Source organism: Pelecanus crispus, chromosome 2, assembly GCF_030463565.1.
Source record: "Pelecanus crispus isolate bPelCri1 chromosome 2, bPelCri1.pri, whole genome shotgun sequence".
NCBI lineage: Eukaryota > Metazoa > Chordata > Aves > Pelecaniformes > Pelecanidae > Pelecanus > Pelecanus crispus.
The window spans coordinates 141,059,972-141,081,332 of record NC_134644.1 but is presented as its reverse complement, the minus strand read 5'-3'; positions in this window follow the sequence as shown (position 1 = coordinate 141,081,332).

The following is a 21,361-nucleotide window of genomic DNA, read 5'->3' as shown; positions in this document are numbered from 1 at the left end:
ACCGCGGGGCTTGTCTGGGGGCAGAAGGTGGGGCGTGGGGTCTGCTTCTCCTTACTCCCCCACCCCACCCTTTCCCCTTCCTTTCTTTTTTTGGCCTTTCTCCTTACTGTGCCCTGATTGTCTGGAGCGGGGTCTAGATGAGGGATCCCCCCTGGCGAAGTCACTCGCGTGCTACTGGCTGTGACACATGCTGTGTGTGTCGCCTTTGTACGGTCCTGCTTGGGCCGCATGCACTTACCCCGCAGTTTATTGCAGGATTTGCTTTTCGCGTGTGTACTAAGTGCTGGACTAAAAAAGCGTCTCAAAGGGTACCGCTAGAGTTGGCGTTTCAGGCCTGCTCTGGGTTTTAAATAAACCTTAACCCGAGGAAATGATTGCTCCAGGTTAAACGGCCCTACCCGGTCCTTTGTTCCGTCATTTGGGTTCTTCTGTTTTGTTCTTGTGACAATTCTTTTCGGGAAGCTGGAGGAAGAAATCTGATTTATTAATTTCATCCACACAGACTGGAACGTTTTCACTCTTTTACATATGGCTGGAGTTATGTTTAGACTTACTTTTTCTTTATAGGTTACACACACGAAGCCACCAGAATGGGCCCGATCCTGCCAGTCCCTTCTTGAGTGAGTAAACGTAGCTCTGGCCCACTGTCAGAAACTCTCGCTGCCGTCGGGGCCTCCGTTGGGTGTGAAGTCTGATAAAATGGCTTTACCTGTTCCAGGCACCTATAAGGCTACGCAAAACAAATGTTGTCACCTAGCTCATGTAATTCTGGTTTGATAAAAGCATGCTGTATGTTTTCTGAACTAAGCCCCTAATAGCTATAACTTTCTGCTTTGCTTAAATGTGCTTCAGGGAGGAATGATAGCTTTTACTCTAAACGTTTCGCAGTACCGACACAGGCACAAATGGAAATGAATATTTTAGATAGTCTCAGACAAAATACAATCCACAAACAAGGCAAACAATATCATCCAAAAATCTTATTAACTAAAATCCAGTGTAGAAGTGTACATTTTACGAATATTTGCCCAGGAACTTAGACTGCTAAATTCTGTCAATATCTCCATCACCCCTGAAATTATTGCTCACCTATATCCACAGTGACCCCAAATTGTCAGAGAGAAAGCCTGCCAGTTGTAAATCCACACGGGGCTACAACAGGATTGCAATTTATTATAAAGCAGAAATGTTACTGAAGGGAAAATTGGTGCCTATTCCCAAGTCCACACCTGAAAGGAACACACTTTCCAGAAATAAAGATCTTACAGAGGATTGTTTAATGTTTCTTTTGAGATATCATCATCATACTAGGTAGATTATACTTATTCTGAATTGTTTTTAACCCACTATGAAAGCTCTTTAAAAAATTCTTTAAAAATAAAAGGGACTACTGAAATTCAATGCCACCTTGAAAAAATTAAAATATATATGTACATTGCAGACTTTATGCGTGACAGTATGTTATAGAATAGTCAAGACAGAGATACACTTTTTCCTTCTCTCTCCAAAATGATCTAGCTTGGAACAATATTCTTGCTTCCCTCTGAAATGATTTTAATGAGTGCAGAAATATTTTTTATATAATTTAAAAGAGGAAAACGAGGACTGTTATAAAACTAAATTTAAAAGTAGGTTTTAGTACTCTGAAAGACAAATATGACATATATACGTATTTTGGGGGAGATCTTGTATACAATGTAGAAAGAGCTTATTTTAAACAAGTGTGTATGTACATTCCTTCAGATGACAGTGTGCACACTGTAGTTAGAGTCATAGGATTTTTGATCTTTTGTTCTACTTATTTTTAACAGAAAATGATTGTAATGTAAGATATGCATAAACAAATTCAAAGAGCATCTGAAATTTAGTCATAAAGAGAAAATCAATTTAAAAATAAAAATTGCTATTGATGATGAAGAATTGTTTGTAAAACATCTAATTCTAAAAAGGTGATCATTCGATTTTTTAATATTTACACCCCAAATAAACTTAAAAGATGCTAACCTGCGTGCACAACGTGGACAACTTTCCCCTTTCAGTTCATTTCTGGTGTCAGTAATAATAATGAACACAGGAAACATATTCCACTTTTTTGTCCTTAAAGTCCTTTAAAATTCTCTCTTCACAGAGACATGTTAGAAATTAGAAGTACCTTAGGAATCAGTATTTCCACCAAATAATTATTTTAAAACTTAATATATATGCCATTTTCCTTTCTTTTTCAGTAGATACTTGTGAGGATTGATTGATAAGATAATTGTCAGTAAAAAGAAGGAAATAAAAACTAAAACTAAAACATGCTGTAAGGCAACAGACACAGATTTTTATATTTATGCTAAAATATTTGGATTTTCTTTTAATAGGAAGCCTTCACAAACTGTTAAATTGCACCTGATCCGGTTAATAATGAAGTTAACTACCGGCAGGTAAAATGCTGTTTTCTATGTAAGATTTATACTTTGGCCCCACAGACACTCCATATCCCCGTTCCACATTTCTTTTGTTAACATAACATTATTCAGACTTTTATTTTGGGACTATTTTAATAAGTAAAACATGTGTGTGTGTGTGTATGCACCAACACACAGAAACAACTGATCTGTCCCTTTTTCACACAGAAATATTTGTGTGTAGCTATATATTTAGATGCATATGAAGGTCTGCTCCGCTTTTGGTTTTGGCACAGTAATTAAGGTAGCAGGATTCAGGTACGGTTTAATGCTGAACTTTCAAAATTTAACATTAGAGTTCCTGGTTCATCTACAACAGGATGGATACTGTGTTTATAGAGTTCATTCTTGACCTTACCTGAGTAAGTACTTTAAGTTAAAGTATGAGATGCACCTAGAGGGGTAATACATTGAGTTTAATAGGAAGACAGTTAATAACCTTTTTTCATCCTCATGCACTATCAATCATGGCTGTCACCAGTCTGCTGAATCAAAGCAAAAGTGTTCTTCACAGATGACTGATTAGAAACGCAAAATCACAAGATCCATCTTCATGGTCACTTTTATTATAGTCATTTTTAAACTGACAGCAACCTGCTCAGTTTCAGCAGACTGGGCATCACAAATAGTGTCACTCAGTGCAGCTGAGCATGAGAAGATGTTGGCTGGATTATACTTAAAAATAATTAGGCCCAAAGCCTTTTGTGGAAGCAAGAAAAAGGATTTTCTTGGTTCCAGGCCCATCTTTTCAACGCCCGCAGTAGCCTATGTTTTTACAGTGGGTTACTATTGGAAAATACTTTCATTCTTCCACTTCTAGTCAATTAATCAGTTTTAGGTGGCCCTTGGATACTTTTTAAAAACAATACCTTTGCCGGTAATGCGACCAGTCAGTTTTGATAGAAGCATTCTTAAGCATAGGCTTAACGTTACGTACTGCTATTTGTATAGTACAGTGATGAACTGTTGGTTTCCAGCCTTCTGAGGAATATTGCAAAAGCTAATTACCTTGTTAACTAGATTTGTTTCAATAACATTGTCTCCTGTTCAAATAAACTAGTGAACAGTTCAACAGTTTAAGGTTATTTATAAACTAATAGGCTCCAGCAAATTTCAAATCAGAATGATATAGGCGAGAGGTAGACGGAGGAAGAGGGAGAGAGGGAGAGAGGCACCACTGACACCGCAAGTTGTGCTCTGTTCTAGTGTGCTTCTGAAATGCAGTGAAATCTAATGTAAGAAAAAGTATTCAGTAATGTTGAAAAATGAAAGGGGGTTTTGGTAGAAATATGGTAAATATTGAATTTACATTGTGGCGTACAGTCTCTAAGCTTTGTACATACTAAGATAGATTGCATAAATTGCTATTGACTCCAAAGGGTGTTTTTCTTGTGTGAAAACGGTAAGGATTGGTTTCTTAATGTAAATAAAAGCCTTTCACTCTACTTAACACTGCTTAACATGGGTAAGAAAATAATAGATTCTGATTTGGAATTTTGATTCAAGGACTGATGGAGTGAGAAGACAGCCAAGACTAATTTTTAAATTAGGTGGAAGCTAAATAGGCCTCCCTCAAAACTCTTCAAAATCTTTTCCCCTTTTTCAAATTTAAATTCCACTTCATCTCGTGAACACAAAATAACATATTACACCAGCTGAGCATTGTTTTAGAATTATCTTTAGAATTCCAGTGAAATGGTGTATCTGGTTTGCCACTTAAATTTAAGCCCCCAAAGGTAGTCTTTATTAGTAAGCCTGATTTGTGGGGCTGCAATTCCTTGAATACGGCTCAAAGGACTAGACACTGTATATCTAAAACTTTCCTTTAAAACCCGTTTCCTAACTACAAGTGGCTTCAGTGGGCTGGAGTATAGGACCTTTCTAGCAGTGCCCCTTGTACTGCCCCTTCCCATCCTCCTCTCTCAAAGTGGAGGGCAGGACTTTGGTCAAGTAGGGCTCTTCCAAAAGGCAATGCTGCTCATTTCCACTCAGAGCTTACTCTCGCTGTTCTCACGAGGCCACACACACGCAATGAGGTATATACAAACACGCAAACAAACTCTCTTGCAGACAAAACGCATGCTACATACACGTTTTTAAAACTATACGACATGAATTGGCACACAACCACTGGTTCCTGGATACTTACGCTGACATATTTATCCCAAGCTAGTCATGCCAGGAGAATAGCTTTACTTAAAGTATCTTTAATAGTTTTATAATATTTCCATGTACTGCATAAACAACTGTGACACTGAAGAAGGAAAGCAGGAAGGAAAGTAGGCAGTTTTGTGTCCAGTTGAGATTCACATGATCTGTAAACAGCTTGATTTTTTTTTTCCCCCCCCAGTTAATGCTTATCTTAAGGATACAATTAGCATTTGATAACATGGTCCCATGTAGAGACTCCATGTTTGTTAAAGTGGTTTTAACATGCATCTCTATTTTCTGATGAAAAATTGATACACTAATGCTGACTGACATCTGTCTAAAAATCAAAGAGGCTAAGTATGTCTGAATTTAAATTTATGAGCTTTAATCAAAAGCTAATCAAGCAGAGAAACTAACAATGTCTACAGATAAATAACACAATCACATTTTAATAATGATGCTTTTGGGGGGGAAGACAATGTTATTTAATTAATCTTTTTTCCCCATTAGGTATTTTTAATAGTATATTCTCAACCTAAATAGCTAAGGAAACGTGACTGTAAATTATTCATGTGCACCTTTGTGTGTACTAAGGACCTATTTTAAAGGAATCCTGAGAGCTGCAAGTATAAATATCTGCATTAAAGAAACAAAATAATACATTTGTTTGGGTTACAAATACTTTCACGTTTCAAGTAGAACAGTTGTCCTTTCTCCTAAACACTAAATAGTAGTTATTTACCTCCTAGGGTTTTTTTTCAAGCCCAGTTACCATTTTAAGACAGTGTGGAAAAGGTGGTCAGCATAGCTTAACTTAAGCACATAGTAAATCCGTGTATCTCTAATAATGAGCATAAATAGGATGAGCAATGGTAAGAAATTTTGTGGGTTTTTTCCTGCCACAATGAAAGCAGACACAGGTAATAATCATTAAAGATATTTTTAATTCCTTAAGAAAACAGCTATGTCAGCCTGACTCTGTAAACTTTTAGAACGCATATGTTGTTTTACTGTACATGCTATATCTTCCCAAAAATGCTGTATTGCTCATTGTGTGCTTATTTCCTACATCACTACACTTGCTTATCCAGAATATTTATTACATATTAGTATGTAATCCAGAGTTAACTTTAAAAGACTAGGACTTTTAGAAATAAACTTTGAATTAACTATATTTCCAACTACAATTCTATCTATCAATCCTTATACGACATGACTGGAGTGAGTGCTAACATGCTATCGGTTCATATTATCTTTTCGCAGGAAATGTCACAGTAGAACTATTATTATATTTAAGTACTGAATGCATACAAACATTTTGTAAAATTTCCCAAGATGTAATTTATATAATAAATAAGTAAAAGAATTTGCATCTACTTTAGTAATTACTACTGTAATAGGAAGAGAATAATAGTTAACGGGTAGGTACATGCATGGAAGACAGCAGCTGAAGGGCAGCATAACTTTTATTTTAAATAAGCAGATCTACCCAAGTAAATAGACCAAACAGTATCTGTAAGATTTCTCTTTCCAAGTGCACTTGTCCTAAACATGTTTAGACCCATGGAAAATAGCCCTCAAATCCTTCAACAGCAAACACAGAGCAGTAGACACAGACACTAGGAATTCCCGTACCACACCTGCCTTTTTGCTGCCTGAATATGCAGCTATTTCTGCCCTCACTGCCTTTTTTTTTTTTTTTTTTTTTTTTTCTCTTTGGTTTCTGAAATGTTCCTTGTAGAAGCTTAGAGAGGGGAAAAGGATTTTCTATGAGAGTCAGGTTGCGATAAATGTGTGTGTGTGAGTGAGAGAGAGCGAGTGTGTGTGTGCATACGAAGATGTATTAGGAAGGCTAGACTGGTCATCTTTCAGCATCTCTCTCCTACCTGGGGTTCAGAACCTCAGCTACCACTCACCGAGCTTTAAAGCGAAAAGAGCAGGGAGCAGAGGTCACGCAAAATGCTTCTATTTTTATTTTCAAATTACCAACATTTCGAATAAAGCCTATTGCCTGATAACAATATTCCCAGTGGCTAACTAGTTACATAATTTTTACCTTCTCTCACAAACATTTAGGTGTGTATCGGTAAGTCCAGATGACTGTTTATCAGGGCTTAAAAAGGGATTCTGCGTTTTTCCTTTTGCATTTTCTAAAATATTGAACATGTATTATAGAGCAGGGATTTCTGTTTTGTTGTCCTTTTTTTTTTTTTTTTTTTTTTTTTGTCGTCTTTATACTCCCAGACATTTTTTTTTTGCCTCCTGCAAAAGATAATAGCCAAGAATCCTTGCAGGTTGGCTCTGCATTTTTGCTTTATAAGAGCAACACGTTACAGGAAAGGTGTAAACATTTCTTTGCCAAATACAGCAAAACCAAGTATTTTTCTACCAAAAATTAGGAACAACACCTATTTTTATCCTACTGCCAAAGGATGCACATGGAAACTGTGGTATAAACATCATGGATATGCTAAATACACTAAAACATGCGAGTCTAATACAGATTGAAAACAACAGAAGAGCTATCTTATTTCTCAAGTAACAGATTCAGGGATAAGCATATATACTTTGTTTTTTGTCTATCTTTTAGATGTAGTCTAAATCATAGTTTAGATCATAGTCCAGTAGGCTAAAAGGAAAAGATTATTTTCTTATAAATGTCCAGCTAGGGTTTTAGAGCCCTGCTGTGGAATGCAAAAGGGGTAAAAAAAGTCCCCCAATTTCCTTGTCCTGATGATAAAAGAATAGTTTAGGTGCTACAGTAAGGGGTTTTTTTTTTTTAATATTTGATCTTTCTTTGTAGTTTTTATTCTAACTTAACTGTATTTAGGCCCTGTTTTCATCTTTATAAAGCACTAGGTTTTCCTTCTTTGTAAGCTATTCTCCCGTAGTGCATCTTAGTTTAATTCATTTTTAGCAAAAGAAACACCCAGGTTCAATCTGGAGACCTCCTTCCAACATAATTTAGCTAGACCTTTTCTTAGTAAAGGTTTTCTGGTTTTCATTTTCACTTCATATTCTCAAATAAAAGATCCTTTGTTGTCTACCATTTGATTGGACTTAATGAAAAACACTCCATTTTAACTTAACAGTATTTCCCTTTGAATTTATTATATTTAAGGACACTGTCAAAAATCAAGCATTTAATCTCAGGTTTTTATACTTAAAATTATATTACTATCATATGGTTCAATGAGGTGATGTAAAAAGTATATTGAATAGATTTCAAAAAGAAAAGTGAAAAACTAGCCTCATTTTAATATGAAACTAAATACTATGGCTAATGTGCAGATTGGGTATGGTAGTTGACTTTAAAGACTAACATGTGACAGGGTGCCAACAGCTGAATTGTGCAGTATTGACTAAATGAGGTTCACTGATTTGTATTGAGGCTAATATCTTCTTTAAACAATTCCGTGTAAATTGTGCGTATAAAGTCATTGGAAGCTATTTCTCAGGACAGCCTCGCCGGCTAGCTACCTGCTGGAGTGAGGAAGATAATCAATAGAAAGAAATAGAGCTGAGCATGAGACTAGGAAGCTTCAGAGCAGTTAGTGCTGATAAAAGTAGATGATGTCAATATTTGGGAATAACACAACTCTAGGATAACAGACAAAAGAGAAGTGCATATGTTGTAGAGTATTCAAACAGGGGCAGAATTAATGCATAAGTGGCAGATGTTGCCCCAGGCTGCAAAAGACATTATTTATTCCAGGTATTGTTAAATTCCTAGTGAAACGCCACTGCTCAATATAGTGTATTAAAATTATATCTACCAATGAGAGAGTCAGAATACTTTTTACATGAGTAGAAATTCTCAGATATAAAGAAGCTGGTGCACTCTATTGATACAGAGCGTTTTCCACACATCTCCTTGACCTCGTAAGCAGGAGCCTCTGTCAGAAATGAATACTGCAAAAACAGTGCTCAGTGCTCTCTAATTAAATGAATATTTAGAATTAGTATTTAAAATATTAACAAAACCAAAATGGAACAGCAGTTTGGCAGAAATCAATTCTTTACTTGTAAAGATGTAGACATACTTGAGTCCACACTCTCCCCCCCGCCGCCTTTTTTGTGTTTAAAGATTATTGAAACAAAAAATTCCCAATGCTCATTCAGAATTATAATACGGTGCATGCTTTTAGCTGTGGTGTCCTTATTGGTAGTGAAGTCTTGGTATATTTTTGCTAATTTAATAGTAGAAATCAGTTTTCCTCTTGCTGTCAGGCGATGAATTTTTGTTCTTCTATGCTGATCTTTCTGTTGATGTATTATGACATAGTCTGTCAACATGAACAGATATGTGAAAGGGAGATTGGGTGACTGAGACATGCAACCTGAATATGGCTCCTCTTGAATTTTAAGCATATTATCATGTTTGGATACAGTCAGTAGAAATGTAGGATTATTTTTTTTTTCTCTAAAGAAAGCTATTATTTTGATGTAATTTAAGCAAAAGCAAAACAGGTGGACTATGACAAGGTCCTAAAAGCAGAATGAATGAGGTAACTCCAAAACATATGCATGAGAGGTTAAAAAGCTTTCACGTCTAAGTTAACAGCCCTTTAAAACTAGCATTTGCAAAGCGCAAAAGTTTTTGTGTAAGAAGAACCAACCCAGGCTTATCTGATTATTAAATATTGCTATCGTTTTTTAAAAAATTAAATAATTCCACAAGCTTTACATGGTTTTGTTGTCACAGATGTTTTTATTGTTTGGTGTTAGATATCTGGATTACATCAAGTAGGTGATTACTATGTCAGCTAAAAAGGTCAAGTTCCATACTTTTTATTTCAAACCATCATAAAGAAACCTTTCTATAATGACACACATGTCTGTACTGTAGATCTCTCCATACTCACTTTAAAAAAAGCTTCTACCTGACACATGGCTTATCAAGAAAGAATTTCGTATTTTGGTAGTTAATACATTGCTGATATTCATGCAGAAGAGAAATACTTGTGTACTGAAATAATTAACTTTTCCACAGCAAATTTCTTATTAAAATATCATATTTGATCACTAAGTATACAATTTATAGCACTAAGAGTTGTTATTATTAGAGTGATGTGCCATAAAAGCCTTCTTACACATTTTTTTTTCAGGTTGCTGTTCTTTAGTTGTCATACGTGCCATCATTCCATCTTAAAATTACAGGAATATATAAGATTCACGTTTAATACTTAGCTCTAAAGAAATCTTCATTTCAAATAAAGCATGCATTTTGATTTGGGACATAGTCAAAAAATCTTTAAAGATATATACATCAACTAATTTGTTAATCTTGTGCCACTTTTAGCATTTGTCACACATATAGACCAGGAAATTGACTCCATCTCATTCTAGCTCTGTGTTGAATTAAAAACCTCTACTGCAAAGAAGAGCATGATGTGGGGAAAGAATAAATTTAGTTCTTTCTTTAGTAATGCACATATATTTCCATACATTTCACATCCTAAGGGAGCCTGTGAACGCATTCAATAAATACAAAACTGTAATTCCAGGAAAAGGGAATTTTTATATTATAAATTTCACATAGTACTTTATTCTTAAAAGATCTGAAATTATAAATGTCATTACATTTTTATTCTTTTATAAAATACAGAATATAGAAAAAAAAGAAGGTATGGAATTTTAGGGTCATCAGCATTTCTGAGTGTTAGGTGGTTTAGAACAAAAAAAATATAGTCAACAATGGCACTTGAAAATTAAGAAAATATTAGCTATGTCCAGCCAAACTAGTTCTACCTTACATATCCTAAAATCAAAATCATATATGTAAGCATTTATATGGAAAGATTACCTATCTTCACCTTATATATTAAGGTCAGCAAAAAGAGCAGTTTATGGATAAAGGGCAATAATAAAGAGGTAGCCTTTAAACATGATTAGTTGGTGTCTATTAAAGATGTGTTAAAATGAAATATATACTGCAGGTGAAGGAAATTACTAACTCCTACTAGGATGATAGACTTGCTATATGTGTATTTCACTATACCTTTAAAATATTTGTGAATTTGACTGCATTCTGAGGAGACAGAGCAATATGGTAGATTTATGAGGGTCTGACGGAAACAGGGGCTAGGAAAGATTATGGCATACTTGTTTAGAAAAACTGAGAACTGAAGGTTCCTGATTTACACTGACATATATCTAGATGAAACTATAGTTTGCAAATTGCCTAGAGGAGCTATCTTTTATTAAGTGTTTGATGGGTACAGAAATGTACATATCTATTCTAAAACAGTCTAGGAATACTATTGTTATATTTGCAAATACAATTTTAACGTTTTTAGATTTTCTTAAATATTTTCATTGTTATGGTCACCTCACCCAACCCTGTTCCGAACGCCGTGCCTGCTGAACAAGCTATATGGTTAGGGAAGTTTTGTAGCATTATTTTGAATTCTTGGGGTACCGGTATGCTGAAATGCTCTCTGCACTGCAGGACTAGGAGACATTCAAACTGTAGCTTAGGCGCTTTTTACTTTTTTTGACAGACTACCAACATGTTTGACACATTCTATGTCCTCACAGTTAGAAAAGGGAAAGAGGGTGTTATAATTCCCAACTTTCACAATTAATGCATTTCCAGAGGCTTTCAACTTTGATACTGTGTCACGATGCCATTACATATGTTTATTTTGAAATTAGGCAAAGATTAACACATAAAGCATGCAATTTTACCAAGCACTGTAAGATTTCTTGAAAAAAAACCCTGAAAGTCTGGTAGGTTCCCTACTCAGGTCAACTTTGCTTGTTTTATTCCAACTGATACAAGGTAGATGACTTGTCTAGGGTGGGAGAGCAGGCTGGCTTTGCACTATTATTTTCGGTACATTAACTTCCTCTTTCTTTAGGAGCTGTTACTTTTTAATCTTATTTTAAATCATTATTATCATAGTGAAAATCTGTACTAGTCAGTACAATTCCACTTTCATAATTCACATTTTATTAACGCAATTAAAATTGGTATTTACTGATGCTTCAGGAACAAAATTATTAATTTAATATTAATTTAACAATGGATGATGTTAGGCATTCTAGTTCTGTCAGCATATTTGCAAGCCAGGTGAGTGCATTATACAAATATTAGGCAATATTTTACATAATAATCTACCTAGTAGGTGGAAAGTTTTGTCAGGATTATAGGTACACTTGGTCACCAATTATATATAGAAATTTTTTTTTTTTCCCACACGTAGATGTGGGACCAGGATTAAAATATCAGCACTTTTAAAGACTTCACTGGCTTCTAAGAATAACATAATAAGCACTATCTGTTAGTGTAAGCTTTTGGTCAGCAACAGAGAAAACAAAGTCTATGACAAGACAACTATTTATATTTTCATTATGAATATATGTTCAGTGCATTGATAACTTTACCAAAGGTTTTCTGTGTTATAGTATTATATGAAGAGTTGTACATCTGTGATAAGCAACATCCATAGAGCCATTTTCGTCAGTAGCAAGCATAGTTTTCTTAAATCATTAACTCATCAGATCAGGGCAGGGATGCCTGGATCTTTCTGGATGTTTGGATAGTGCCTAGCATAATATAATGTGTACTAGAATATAAGGAAATAATTGGCACTTGTTAGTTATAAGCAGCACTTGTTAGCATAGGCTTTCTAGCATGCCAACAAGCAATTAACCTCAGCATCAGTCAATCACCTTTTCCTAGTTAACTCGCATTACACTTTGAGGACAGCTGCCATCTTCTTGTGGAAAAATACATGTAACTATGCCCCTAACTGTCATGGGAGTTTCAGACCAGTGTAACTTTATTCTATTTAAAAGAGTTAGAGCTTTCTAAATAGGAAGGTAATAAAAAAATTATTTTTCTTCCATGACTGTAAATTAGGAGTAAGTGCATTTAATTAATTGGAACTACACCTGTGTAAAACTGTGGCACTGAAATCAGAATCAATCTTTTCCTCCTGTACCTAAGAGGTGAAAGTGTAGTGCTGTACATAAGTCAATCAAAGTAATGTTGCTTAGCAATGTAAATGCAAAAGCGTAGATTGCTGATGCCAAGAAATTTGCACCCACGTATTGCACCTGTCAGTGAAAGGGAGGTTGCACTGCAACTGCAGTGCAGTGTGGAATTAATGACCTAATTAGAGACTTCTTCATCTCTATATAGATATGCCTGACAAGACAGTATGGTGAGGCTATTTATCAGCTCATCATTGCTATGGGTGGCAGGAGTACTGGTTTTGTTCTTTTTCGTTCTGTTTTTCTAAGATGTAGTAAATACTTTCAATCCATTTTTGATAAGAATAGATGACCAGAAGAGAGTTTATGTGTGTTATTTGTGTAGATCAGATAGGTCGACAGTGGGTTAATGTAACTGTTTTTTCCCATTTTCCTACATGTAAGAGTGATTTTCATAGAAGCAAGGTATGGACAAACTGAACTGTGACTTAAAGCAGATCATTTTATTCCAATAGCAGGAAGCAACTTCCATAAATGACAACTTTTTTTTTCTTTCGATAACTCCAGTGAAATACAGAGATGACACCTGTATGAAGCATTATTTTTAGAAAGAGGGACTGGGACACTTCTTCTCCCCTGACTATCAAAATGACATATAAATATAATTTCTTTTACTTTTTCTGTGAGTTTTGTGACTTGTGCCTTGGTGTGTGACTGCGATGTGCATTTTTTGTTGACAGATGTGAATAAGGTACAGAGAGTACTAAATAAAAGTGTGCCTGGTCCAAATAGAGAGCAATATGCAGGACAACTTAGGGAAAAAAGAAAGAAAAAGAAAAAGTGGATTCACTGTAAACTTATTTCTTCCTGGTCAGTCCATTTGGGAATAAACAGATCACCGTGGAATATTTTTATAGTCAGTGATGGAAACAAAAAAGGAGAAAGTCGAGGCCTGTGAGGTATTTTCACACTGCTCTTAGAAGTTTTATATACTCAATTCTGAATAAACAAATTGTTCAATTATTAATTAGAGTCTATCCAGCGCAGGTATGAAAACCATAAAATAGGAGTTTCTTTTTTGTTTCACAGAAGTTTAGTTACTATTCCTTAAAATTCCCCATCTTTCACAGTCAGAAATTCTTTTGGGAATGTTAAAGAATGGACTTTTTAGTGGATTTTTTATGGTGTTTCTTTTCAAATAATCACTGTGGAAATCATCCTGAAGCATAATCTGATCTCAAGTCACTTTACACTGGATTAAGTCACCCTGGCATTACCTTAGTGATGGTAGTAATTTTTCAAATATAAAATCATCTATTTGAGAAACAGTCCTGTGAAAGCAAAATATAACTACATTTAATTTGATCCTTGCTAATGTGTTTTTCTTCCAGCTGTATCTGTGGTAGCTAAAAATTACAGTTTTCATCTAAGCTTCCGTCCACTTTTCTTGGTACCAGAATTTACATTCCTTGAGGTGCTCATGAGTGCAATCCCCAGCCTCTTTGCTGAGTTACTATTTAAATTAGTTGGGTTCACCCTGATTAAGTTGGATTAGAGAGTAACTATATGAGCAGTTTCACCAGCAGCTCTGAAGGAGCAGCAACCTCCATCTGGGGTGCAACATTTAGCTAGAACACACTGAAACTTCTTTGCACATAGCACAGTTATGGTCAGAAAGTGTAGTTCAGCTATTGGAATATGAAGCAATCCTTCATGCCAATGCAGAAATACTAGAAGATACTATACTTACTGCAGAATCATGATACGACTTTTTTTTTTTTTTTTTAAATAAGTAAAATTCACGATACAACTGCAGTAGAATAGGAAGGTATATGAAGCTCGTTGTTGTGTATAACTACTACTTGCCTCAAGATAGCAAACTGGTTTGGGCTGTATTTCTTCTTAAACTATTAAGCACACTACTGAAAATGGTTCTTGAAGGGAAGCTGGGTTATTTGGATTAAAATATTTTTCAGTAGTGTGACTAATTATGTAAGAACATGACGAAAGCTGAGAGAAAGTAGAACCACGTGAAGCAGAAGGAACTGTCCTCAGTGGTAAAGAGGAGGAGAGAAAATGTTATGTTTTGGCATAAACCATGTTTCCTGGTAGTACTTCTGCTGAAATCAGCATTATGAAGCTTATCTATGATGTTCATTAGTTACATAAACTCATAATGCAAACTTGTAGCTTGTTGTGAGCCTGGCAAATTTAACTTTGCTTTTTTAGACTAACAGATGCTTTTACTCACATTTAAAGATGGTAGATATACAGAGAGAATAGGATAGTTCTTTCTTTGTTCTGTCTCAATAACAGTTCTATTGCGTTTTTGCCTAGGGAGTTAGAGAGTAGTCTTGGTCATTTAACTCATATCTTCAGCATGTCCACGCAGTGCAACACATTTTTGCCTCTTGGTTATTAAGACCAGCCATAAAAATCCATTTTAAATGGTGACTTAAGAAATGCATCCTTGTCAATAAACGAGAATTTGTAGCGTTAGTCATCTCTGATGATTAAAATATATGATTGCATAACATAAAATGGTATTAATTATTCAGTCTAAGTGCTCTATTTGATATTTTTTGTACTTATACACACGTTTTCTTTTCCTAGGTACCTTTTTAATGCTGAAATGGGCACACTAATTGTGAACTGTGTGGTAAGAAGCTCCTTCTAAAATATGCAGTAACTTATTTACTGGAATTTAACAGGCTGTGTACTTTAAAGCTTCTTCTGCCTGTAACCACGTGAACAAACCTTGCAAGTCATGTTGCCAGCTCCAGACCCAGCACAGTAACAGCAGCACCGAAGCAGCCCCCGCCATTGGGCAAGGTACAGAAAGGAGCCGGTGACCTGCGACTGGACGAGAGACCTCACTTACCAGGATTTGCTCACGGTTATGCTTCTGGCAACTGGCATTTCCATTTTACTCAAAGCTTCTACATCTGTGTCATCAGACAAAGCCCCATGAGTGGTGGCAGAGCAAACTGTAGCCTTCATTTTCAAGTTTGAAGAGAAAAAATTATTTACATGTCTAAATCGCAGAACTTGCTGTTCAGAGGTCACTCTCTGTTACCCACTGCTTTAAGCCATTAAGGTTTCCAAAAGCTCTATAAAGAACCGGGACACAGTTCGGGGCAGAAAAGTCTTATTGTTTTAATTTTGTTTAGTTTCCTTTTTTTTTTATTGTATCATGTGATTTTTGTCCTACTAGAGGAACATGGAAGATATGGTGTTTCTGTCATTGCTTACAATGAATGACTGCTTAAAGGGACTGTCAGAGATTGCAAGACAAATCTCTGACCCTCCTTAAGATTGCTATAATCTGAAGAATGTCTTTTAATTGGTTAGGATTTCAGAGTTTATTTTGTAAGGAAAATTATTGATTCATGCGATGACTACTCCTTTACTGTTTTATCACACTTCCAGCTCAGTATTTCTTATATTCTTTTGGTTATGAATTTAGGCAAATGCTTAGCTATGTGTTTTAATGTTGTGCTGGTTTTTTTTTTTTTTTTTCATTTTCTGTTTTAGATGTTTTCCTGAGTCACATACTTGAATTTAGAGACAATTAGTACAAATTCCAGAAACATATTGTCATCAGTAAAAGTGCTGTGTACCAAGATGTGTGAATGTAGACATTAAGGGGGAGCACAAATAATGTCTTTTTTTCCCATTCACAGAGGAAGCACTAAGAAGTCAAGGTTATTCAACAGAAATGAATAAATGCAGCCTGGAAAGGTATTTATTTTCCAGACTGCAAGAGGATCACAGAAACAATAAGGATAACATAAAAAAAATTCTGAAGAAATTGCTTAATTTTCATAAAAAATAATTGGAAGTGGAAAAAAGAAGCATTTCATATTGAAGAAAATCTTCAGGCAGGGAAAAAAAGAGTTGTCTGACACAGTGTTTAGGGTAGATTGAACCAGGGGCTGTTCTTTGCTACTATTGCAGAAGTGTGTAGGGCACTTTATCTGTCTTAGCTGCCCTAATAGAAGATGATAATGCCCACTTCTGTCTAGTGTTGTGCAATCTTTAGATGTTTCACAGTGCAGCAGATAAGTCTTTCATAGTGTACTTAAAAGTTGCCTGTTGGACCCCATGCTTTTGAGATAAAAGACAGTTTGGGCTACTCATCCGGTAAGAGCTGGTTCTTTAAGGTGGTGGTGGCAGTCTTAAGTTTTTGTGGGGTGGTTTTTTTTTTTGTGTGTGGGTTTTTTTTTTTTAACTGTTTAATGGACAGGTTTTTGGTATCATCTCTGGAATATGCAGGTCTCTGGAGACTGGCAGTAGGGAGGGTTGCTGTGAACAAAAATGCGTCCTTTAGCTGATCCTACGATCAGCAGAATTCTGTCATACTCGCAAAAACATACTTAACTTTAGCATGGGCTATGTTTCGTATTTCAGCTACTAAACTTTCAGGGACATCTTCGTCTGGCTAACATCTCAAGGCTGTTTGTTAAAAGATGTCACTGGAAGACCCCTTGCCTTTAGACCAATTCAGATTGGGTCATACTATGGTATGAAAAGTAATATGCAAATGCCATGGCTTTTTCCATTAAATAAGCAGGCTGATTTCATTAGTATTTCTTGAAAGAACAAGACAAAAAAAGACTTGGATTGTTGTGAATCTCCTGTAGAGAATTTTGGTGACATAACTGTCACCATAAGGCTCTACATATTTTGTGCTACATGAAAGGGAATTAGCAGAAAATTGGAACTTGTAGAAAACCTATATAAAAGTAAAATATAACAAGCAAACTGTCTCTCCACATATTATATTGGCAGTTCTGATGACGTCTACTCTGACAATAGGCATGGAGTGCGCTCAGGCTGGTGTGTCTCCTGACCCTGCTCCATGTTCCCATCCTTTAGCTCTGTTCAAGACTGAGCTCTTGCGTCTGCCGACAACCTGGATTGCTTAACCCGTCCGTCTTAGCAACAGGCGTTCTCAGGGCTGCCCTAGGATGGGTGACATTGTCAGAAAGGTGAGTGGCTGGTTGTCACTGCAGAGCTATGCAAGGGGACTGCGTGCACCTGACATTTCTTCTCCTGCATATCCTAAACTATGCTCTAGGCTTGACCCTGAGCATAGCTTTATGCTCCCGCAACCAGCCTTGGAATGTGTTTGGCCTCGAACACAAGGTTAGAGACATTAAAAATAATTTCGTTCGTGTTTGAAACTTTCAGCATTTAGGGTAGGAAAGACAATTAACTAATCAAATACAGAATCAAAATGCTTTACCAGAGCATCAAAACATTTTGCTTTTTAGATTATCAGTGAAGTGACAAAGATGTCTCTTACCTGCTGCTTTGCCAGTGGTAGGCGCCAGCTCACAGCTGAAGCGCAGGTGTATGAAATGCCTGTCATATCACTGACACATGCTCACTAGATGCCACCAAAGGTATCAGGCCCTACCAAAAAGTAAGAAACCATAATTATTATATGATACAAAGGGATGTATTAGGATTGTTGGTAAGTTAAAGATTAAAGTAGAGACTAACCGTTGAGAAGAACCTTTCATTTATTATCTGTCTTTAATTAAATCCAGAGTGGTTTAAGTATATAGGGCCATCTTTTGGGCTTATGTTTTAATTGTGAAAATGGCTAATTTGTATATAGTTTATTCATGTTGCTATTTCAAGTTACTTTAATTGCAGTACCTACGTAAGTTCAGGAAGCAGAATTTCATTCCATCTGGTGATTACTTATTTACTCACATTAATCATACAGTCAGAAAACATAGAATTAAAAAAAGTAACTACTGAAAACTTGATTGAACATACTAGAGAAATTAATGTGACTAAATGTGCCCATATGGAGCCTGAAAATTTCCACACACTTCAAAAAATTCATATAGGAAACAAACAGGGAGCTACAAATGTTGTGATTTCCCCAAGAAACCTATTTTTCCTACTATTTCAACTGGCTTCTATATCAAGAGTAGACATATATAAAACTGCTTTTGAAGCTATTTACATTTTATTATTTTTTTTTTAATTCATGTATTATATGTACATACTGAGATTGAAGCTGCTTACTTCCACTCCACTGTGAATCTCTAACCCAAGTTAAATACTTAGGGAGACCTAGTATGTTAGCTTAGGGATAAAAAAAATATGTTTCCACTTGGTCATATTAGGTCTGGCAGTAAAATATTTTCAGACTTAAGCAGACGCATGACTCACCTGAGGAAGAGGTATGCTAAACCATTTACAAGTTGGGCACTTTCCAGGTCATGAGTCTTAACATTCTGATATCTTTAAAATCCACTAAGGTGACCTACAGACCATTACCCTCTAGCAGATAATTACTCAGGAGCCTCTCCTAAATCAACAACAAGCCTACAAGTGGACCTTTATACAGTGTGACATGACCATCCTGTCTCCTGTCCTAGACATGGAAGCCATTTTGTATTTGTAATAATTTAGTTTGTCTGTAAAATACTGAAATTCAGAGTGGTTTATACTGGCACAATGTACCAGATTACACCACAAAAAAGAGGTTTTGCTGTATTGTTATGGATGTTTAGACTATGCAAACAGCAGGTTGCAATGCTATTCTTTTAAAACTCCAGTGGTATGCGAATGTGCACATGTGCACAGCAGATCACTAGTTATTGCAGTAAAGGCAGTCTCTGCTTCTGCTATACATTTTCCCAACTGATATGCTCTTTTTTTTTTTGGAGGTTGTCATATGGTATAACACTTTTACTAGTTGACTCCTCCCACTTTTCTTCAAACCACATCCTGATTTTTGGCCTCAGAAACCAAACATATGCACAACTTGCAGAACAACACATGATATTGTTTCTGTATAACATCATACCAGCTGGGATATAAATTCTTACAGACAATTTTATGCGAATGAAAAATACCTACATTAAGACATTTTCCATAGTTATGCAATACATACCACAGTAGAGCATATGGTCTAGAGTCAGAGATCCTCACTTAGAGCTATAACAAAGCTCCAAGTCAGGCCTCAGATCTTCAGACATGTAATTTTGAATAGATCATTCTAATTTCTCTCTATTTTCTTTCTTTGTTTTTTCTATTTTGTTTTGGATTTCTGAAATTGAATATCAGCTACTTTGTTTATATGTTGAAGACCCTTAAATTTTGTCTATTTGATTTATTGGGTGTTGAGTCCAATAAAATTATTATTTAACTAAAGAACAGCTAATATTAGGTGAAATTCTAACTTGTATCATGATTTGAAGATATACCAATAGGAAGAATTAATCATTTTTGGATATTTATTTTGACCTTTATTTTTATTATTAGAAAATAGATTTGTTTCTGATTTGTCAGTCTTCAGGTTCCAGATTTTTTTTTTCTCTTTTGGGGCGTGTTGTGTGTGTGTGTGTGGTGGTTTTTATGTTATTGTTCCTTCAGGATAAAGAGTCTTTGCACATGAGGATTTTCTCCCATGATCTATAAACTTTAATCAAGTCACCCTCAGCCCTCCTTTTTGATAAGCAAACAAATTGAGTTTATACTTTCACAGCAAATAATTTTCTCCTGCTCTCAAATTAATTTTGAATGCAATTTTGTGAACTCTCCATTTTCTTCTACCATTCTCATTAAAATATGGACAGCAGATCTATGGGAATTATTCCAATAATTGCATCAGGATTCAAGGATTACATTAGCTCTGTTCATGCAGCTTCACAGTGGGAGCTCATGTTAAGTTGCTGGTCTACTATGGGCCATAAATCCTTGCAGAGTCAAGACATTCTAAGGCAGAGTACCCCATTTTTTTGGGTGAAATTCCTTTGTATTGATGTATAACTTTGCATTCACCTCTCCTGAAATGCTCATTTTTTTGAACGGGTCTAGCCTGTCAAGAGATCTCTTCCTTGATCTCATCATTATGTACTACTCAAGTAATCTTTCTGTCATCCTCAGATCCTTAACATGGTAATTTCTATATGCACCTCCAGATCACTGCTGGGAATACTGAATAGGATTGGGCCTAGTGCTGATCCGTGCTGAGTACCATTAGAAACAATTCAGTAATAATTTTCTTTTTAAGATATATTTTTATCATCTGCTGAACATTGATGCTAAGTAGTAGATCTTTTTTTCTTAAAAATATCATGCAGCATTACAAACTTTCATTATGTGTTTATCATTTAAATCCACAGAAGATAAGCACCCAATAGACAGGTGAAAAAATTGGTTGACCATGTAGCAAACAAAACTCCCAGGATTAATATTCTTCAATTTTCTCTGCACATGTAGCTTCATTTCACCTTTTCAAAATGTTTCATATATAAATAATACTGTTCATGTTTCAGAACTGGAGGGATTCTGATTTGCCTGACATATCTATCTTAAAATGTGTAGGGGCTTTCTGAATTTATTGAAATCGCCTTTGGGAAGCTTACAGAACTGATGCATACACTTTCTTCAGTTGTTTTTAACACATTCTGTTAACAGTTTCTCTCTCAGATTGGGTAATGTATGCTCTATAATTTGCCACAAAACAATTCATAAAATTGGAAAAAAGATTCTTAACTAATTCTTAATCCATGCTTTGGCAGACATAACTTGTATGAATTTCTGTCTGGAAAAGAGACAGCACTGAATCTGTTATGTTGACAGATAAAGGTACCTCCACAATCTTCTCAAAACTTTACCAATGTCATGGCTCCCCTCCTTCCCATCTCCCAGTATTTGAGGGAATTTGAGTTTTTGGAAGCTAAAGGTGCTTGAAAGGTGTTTAAGTTTTTCCAAGTAAAGAAGGGGATGAACTTTGAGAGCAGGAGAATAATTTAAAATGCCTCCCGTTCTTTTTTTGGCCCTCTCTC